At 35.8% G+C, this 6,413-nt stretch overlaps 1 pseudogene; it reads right to left on the bottom strand.

Annotated features, from left to right (window-relative positions):
* LOC114053565 overlaps positions 1 to 6,413 on the bottom strand; it is a 73,142-nt pseudogene that overhangs the window by 15,574 nt on the left and 51,155 nt on the right.

Raw genomic sequence — 6,413 nt, 5'->3', positions numbered from 1 at the left:
TGGCTAACATGACAAAACAGGAAAATAATTAATGCTGCAGAAGATGTGGGAAAATTGGAACACTAACGCACTGTTGGTGGAGTTGTGAACTGATCCAACCACTCTGGAGAACAATTTGGAACTATGCCCAAAGGGCTACAAAAATGTGCATACCCTTTGACCCAGCAATAGCACTTCTAGATCTGTATCCCAAAAAGATCATACAAATGGGAAAAGCACCCACATGTACAGAAATACTTATAGCAGCTCTTTTTGTGGTGGCCAAGAATTGGAAATTGAAGGGATGTCCATCAGTTGGGAAATGGCTGAACAAGTTGTGGTATATGAATGTAATGGAATACTATATTGTGCTATAAGAAATGATGAGCAGGCAGATTTCAGAAAAACCTGGAAAGACTGACATGAACTGATGCTTAGTGAAGTGAGCAGAACCAAGAGAACATTGTACACAGTAAGAGCCACAGACTCATCTCCTCTCAGCAGTGCAAAGATCCAAGATAATTCCAAAGGTCTCATGATGGAAAATGCTGTCCACATCCAGAAAAAGAACTATGGAGTCTGAATACAGATGGAAGCACATTATTTGATATTCCTTTTTTTGTTTGTTTCTTTCTTCTTTCTCATGGTTTCTCCCACTAGTTCTAATTCTTCCTTACAACATGACTAATGTGAAAATGGGTTCAATATGAATGTAAATGTAGAGCCTATATCAGACTGCATGCCATCGTGGGGTGGGAGGAGGGGAGAGATGGGAAGAAAATTTAGAATACAAAATCTTACGGAAGTGAATGTTTGAAAAAAGGATATAGAATAAAGTCTCAAAGGGACAGAGAAAAAAAAACCTACTTCTTTCCTCTTGGAAACAAAGGTTTGTCAGGAGCAAAGACTAATAAAATACCTGAAATGCTGTCAACACGCAAATCATCATGATGACTACTATTTGGTATAGTATTAGAAGTGTTAGCTATAGCAATAAGACAAGAAAAAGAAATTAAGGGAATAAGCAAAAGAATAAAAGGAAATAAAAGTGTAGTTTTTACATATGATATGATGATTTATTTAGAAAATCCTAAAGAATTAAAAATTAATTGACACAATAAATTCAGTATAGGATACAAAATAAGCCCACATAAATCATCAACCCTTCTGTATATTACCAACAAAGAAGGGGCAGAGGAATAAAAAGAGAAATTCCATTTTTAAAAAACCACAGCATATATAAAATACTTTGAATTTTACCTACCAAGATAAACATAGGAACTACAGGAATACAATTACCAAATACTTTATGGAAATAAAGACGTAGATAAATAATGGAGAAATAGTAGTTGCTCATAGGTAGGCAAAGTCAAGACCATAAAAATGACACTACTATCTAAATTAAATTATGTTTTCAATGCCATACCCATCAAAACTGCCAAAGGATTATATTATAAAGCTAGAAAACATAGTAACAAAATTAATCTGAAGGAAAAAAACTCAAGTAAGAGAAGTAATTTTTTAATGAGAAAGGAGCCTAGAAGCACAGATATTAAACTATACTACAGATAATCATCAAAGCTATGGTACTGGTTCTTTGAAAAAATTGAAAAATTAGTCAGTGGAATAGATTGGGTAAACAACACACAGAAGCAAATGAACACACTGGTGTAGTGATCAACCATCCCAAACACTACAGCTACAGATTTAGGACTCACTATTTGACAAAACTATTAGAGAAACTGGAAAATAGTATGGCAGAAATTAGATTTAGGCTGACAACTCACACTAAATATCAAGATAAGACCCAAATGAATGCATGATTTAGATATGAAAGGTCGCATCATAAAAGAGGAAGAAATGACCTTTCAGATTTATGAATGGGGGAAGAATTTGTGACCAAACAAGGGATAGACAGGATCATAGAAGATAAAATGGACAATTATAATTATATGAAATTTTAAATTTTTTGTGCAAGCAAAACCAATATGTCTAAGATTAGAAGGGAAATAGTTAACTGGGTAGGTGGGGAGCCTTTGCAGTAAATTTCTCTATAAAAGATCTTATATAATAATGACAATAATAGATATCATTTATATAGTACCTTAAGGTTCAAAAAGCACTTTACATAGATTATCTCATTTGATCCTCACAACAACCCTGTAAAGTAAATAGCATTATTATCTCCATTTTGCAGAAGAAGAAATTGAAGCAAAAAGAAGTTAAGTGATTTGCCCAAAGTCACACAGCTAGTGTCTGAAGCAGTGTTTGAGCAAAGGTGTTCCTGACTCCAAGTATCTGACTCTATCCACTTGTACCAACTACCTGACACAACTTTTTTAAGATATACAAGGAGTTAATTCAAATTTATTAGACTAAGAGCCATTCTCCAATTGATAAAATCAAATGATATGAATGGAAAGTTTTCAAAGGAAGTAATCTAAACTATCAATAGTCATCTTTAAAAAATATTCCAGGGGCAGCTAGGTGGCGCAGTGGATAGAGCACTGGCCCTGACGTCAGGAGGACCCTGAGTTCAAATCCGGCCTTACACCAAACACTTGACACTTACTAGCTGTGTGACCCTGAGCAAGTCACTTACCTCCAATTGCCTAAAAAAAAATATTCCAAATTACTTATCAATAGAAAAATATAAATTAAGACAACTGAAGAGTCACCTCACACACATCAGTTTGGAAAAGGAAAATGACAAAAGGTGGAAGGGGAAAAAAGGTTACATTAATATAATATTGGTGGGGCTATGGATTGGTCTAGCTATTCTGTTAAGCAATTTGGTACTATGCCCAAAAAAGGTACTAAACTGTGTATATTGTTTAACCCAGGCTTATACTCCAATGAGATTAAAAAAAAAAGAGGAAAAGAACTCCTCTGCACAAAATTAATTTAGCAGCTTTTTGTTGTGGCAAACAACAGACAACTATGGAGGTGCCCAACAATTGCAGAATGGCTGAACAAATGATGGCATACAAAAATATGGGAATACTATTGTGCCTATAACAAACAAGGAAAGAGATAGTTTCAGAGAAAACTAGGAAAATTTACATGAACTGATACACATAAAAGTGAATCAAACCAAAAGAATGATTTACACAAGGACAACATGTTAAAATGTTGAGAAAAAAATCTGTTCATTAAAGTGACCAAATACAGTTCTAGAGGGCTGATGGTGAAGCATGCTACCTATATCCTGAAAGAAAGCTGATGTATACAAGACATGAAATGAGATGTACATTTTTGGACATGACTAGTTTGGAGATTTGTTTGCTTGACTATACCTATTTATTACAAAAGTTTTGATTTGTTTTCTTCTTTTTCTTTTCAATGTGACTTGGAGGGAGAGAGGATAAATACTTATTAACATTTTAAACTTAATTTTTAAGCAGACAAAAGCAAAAAAAAAAGTGAGTCACCTGTAACATCATACTTGATCAGGCATTTAGAATGTGAAAAAATAATAAATTCAATTAATAATTATTCATTGAGTTACTATTATGTGCTTACTGAGTCATCAGGATACAAACTATGTATGGGGTACCCTCAAAACAGGGAGGTTTTGTTTCCCCCGTGGCCTCTCTCTGGGAGAACCAGGGTTCTAGAGTTCCTTTGGCCACTATGACAACATCTAAGATTCTTTGCACCATCACCTTTCTACCCCAGAAGAAGAGGCAATAGTGAATGGATTTTCAGATTTTAAGAAAAGGAAATAATAATGTTATGAGTATGGGAGGGAAAGAGTGAAATTTTATAAACACTGAACTAAGTGTTAAAGGAAATGGAGTCAAAAGACTTAAAATCTTAAGAAGATTACAGGCTTCTGTAAATAAGAAATGGGAATGGTGGAAATAAAATTAATTACTTGAATATATCAGGAGAGACAAAGTGCTAATTATTTTCTTGAGGGGGAAAAATAACTTATCAAGTTCTTCATCGAGCTTTTCTGAAAAGCAAAAAATAGATATAACCTCATAAGTTAAAATCCACAATTAGCGTTTGTAGAAATAATAAATGACAGTGAAAATAATTATCTTTCTAAATATAATTTACAAAAGATATTAAAGGACCATACTAACAATAATTATGAACCCCAATACATGTTTACATTGCTAGTCATGGCTCCTCTCTGAACCACAAAGCCTAGACAGGGGTGGGGAACCTGCCGCCTCGAGGCCAGCCCTTTGACTGAATCCAAACTTCACAGAATAAATTGTTTGGATGGTTTGGATTTAGTCAAAGGGCCACACTTGAAGACCTAGAGGGCCACATGTGGCCTGGAGCCTGAAGGTTCCCCATCCGTGGTCTACAATATAAATTCTCTCTCTCTCCCTCTCTCTCTCTCTCTCTCTCTCTTTTTGGTGAGGCAATTGGGGGTTAAGTGACTTGCCCAGAGTCACATAGCTAGTGAGTATTGTGTGTCTGCAGCCTGACTCCAGGGCTGGTGCTCTATCCACTGTGTCACCTAGCTGCCCCTAGAGTATAAATTGTAAAGGAAAAAGAAGTAAACCATTTTCTCTCTCAACCAAATCAAAATGCATACACAGATTTGGTGCTTTTTGATAGTAGGAACTTAATTTCCTCACAACAACCCACTAATTCCTTGCTATTTCCCCCTCAGAGTGAATTTTCTCTCCCCAAGGGATCCAAGTCTCTGATGAGATTTCAGATATCTCTCTTGGTACGCCGTCACCTACAGCCACAGTAACTCCTTTGCCATTCTGTTCACTGACCTGGGATATAAATGAAGATCACCTTCTCCTCATCAAGGACAAGATTATAGATAGAACAGGATACATTTCTCACAGAACTGTCTTCTCTAATCACAAGGGACATCTCCACATGAAACAGTCCATCAATGACCAGGATCTGAATCTTTGAGGGCAGTGGTTCATCTCCTCCAACATATCTCCACTTTGCCTGGGGTTCTAGGAACCATCCCCTTGAGATGCACACCAATTGGATCCTTTTGTCCACAGGCCCCACAGTTCTAATATGAGGGGCAGTGCCAAGACCTGGAAAAAAAGCAATGAAGTTGAGTTCTAGAAGCTCTAAAAAAAATTGCCCTCACATCTTCTATCCTCCCTCTCCCCAATTCCCTGAGCTTTTCAGTTCAGTTTGTAAGGTCACTGATCAATGAGTGCCAGTAGAAAGGAAAGAAAAATGAAGTACACCAGAACTCAGGAGTCAGGCAAGAATAATTCTCTGCATAAGACAGAAGGGAAAAGAGAGGATAAGAGAGGAAAGAGACCAGGATTTGTCCAGGGTGATATATCAAATCAGCATCAGGGCTTTGGTTGGATTTCTGCACTTCTGTCCCCTGGGGTACTTCTCTGTTCCCAAACTAAGACTGAAAAAACTGCTATATCACTCAGGAAAGACTTAGTGACAAGGACTTCACACATTTAGAAATAGAAACATGTTGATGAGAATAGACTCTGATAACTTGAAATTCACTCTAAAAGAAGTTTGTGCTATTGGTGAGTTTTGTTGGTCTACATTAATTCAATTAAGGCAGGATTGTCCCTGGGTCCTCAGATTAGATCTAAAATATCTACCTCAGAGAAAGGATTCAGGAACAAAACCATCTTAACAGGGTAAGCATCTTTTCCAAATTCCTCATTTTACAAAGAAAAAAAGTTGGAACCTGTAAAGATTAAGTTACTTGCACGAATTGTGTAGTTGCATTGCATTTTCATTCAAGTTCTGAAACAGAAGGTTGTAACTATCTTTTAGACTGTTGTGATCTTCACTTAAGAACAAGGATTTATTGAAATTAGTTATTTTATATTTTCCCTGAGAGTGTGCAGTATATTATTAACTTCTGGGAAATTTCTGATAGAATAATTAAATAGAATAATTAGAAAGGTTTATAACTTTCTTCATTGTCTGGTATGTTCAATAAATAAGGTAACAGAAATTAAGGAATACAAGTGTAATACTGAATTAAATGAGCCTACATTTAACTTAAAGCTCAGTTATTGCCTTGGCTGTTGATATGGTTTATAATTAAAATTTCTTTATGAAGATAAAAAAGCATAGAGGTAGTTAATGATGCCAAGCCAGTCACCTCCCCTTCTACAGAGTTCTTAAAGAAGTTGTGTACTTCTTATATTTTCTTAGAATTATTTGGGTGTTTTAATCATCTCTATTAGAATGTAATTTCTATGAGGGCAAGCATCAAGTTTTATTTTACATCAACCACAGGACTGGGAATATTCCCTTGCACATAATGGGCATTTAATAAATGTTGAAAGGGATTGGGTAGAATTAAATTTAATTCAATTCAACATTTTTCAGACAGTACAGACAAAAATATTAGCAAAAAGTGAAAAGAAATAGGAAGGAACTGTGCCGGTTGCGCCATGCACTCTCCTCCTAACAGGAGCAGGCTGCCAAGGTCATACTTACCAGTCTTCGGA

The sequence above is a fragment of the Vombatus ursinus genome, unplaced genomic scaffold (genome assembly GCF_900497805.2).
Source record: "Vombatus ursinus unplaced genomic scaffold, bare-nosed wombat genome assembly UNPS02014811.1, whole genome shotgun sequence".
NCBI classification, from domain to species: domain Eukaryota; kingdom Metazoa; phylum Chordata; class Mammalia; order Diprotodontia; family Vombatidae; genus Vombatus; species Vombatus ursinus.
The sequence above is the reverse complement of the archived record's forward strand: the minus strand, read 5'-3'. Positions and strand labels throughout refer to the sequence as shown.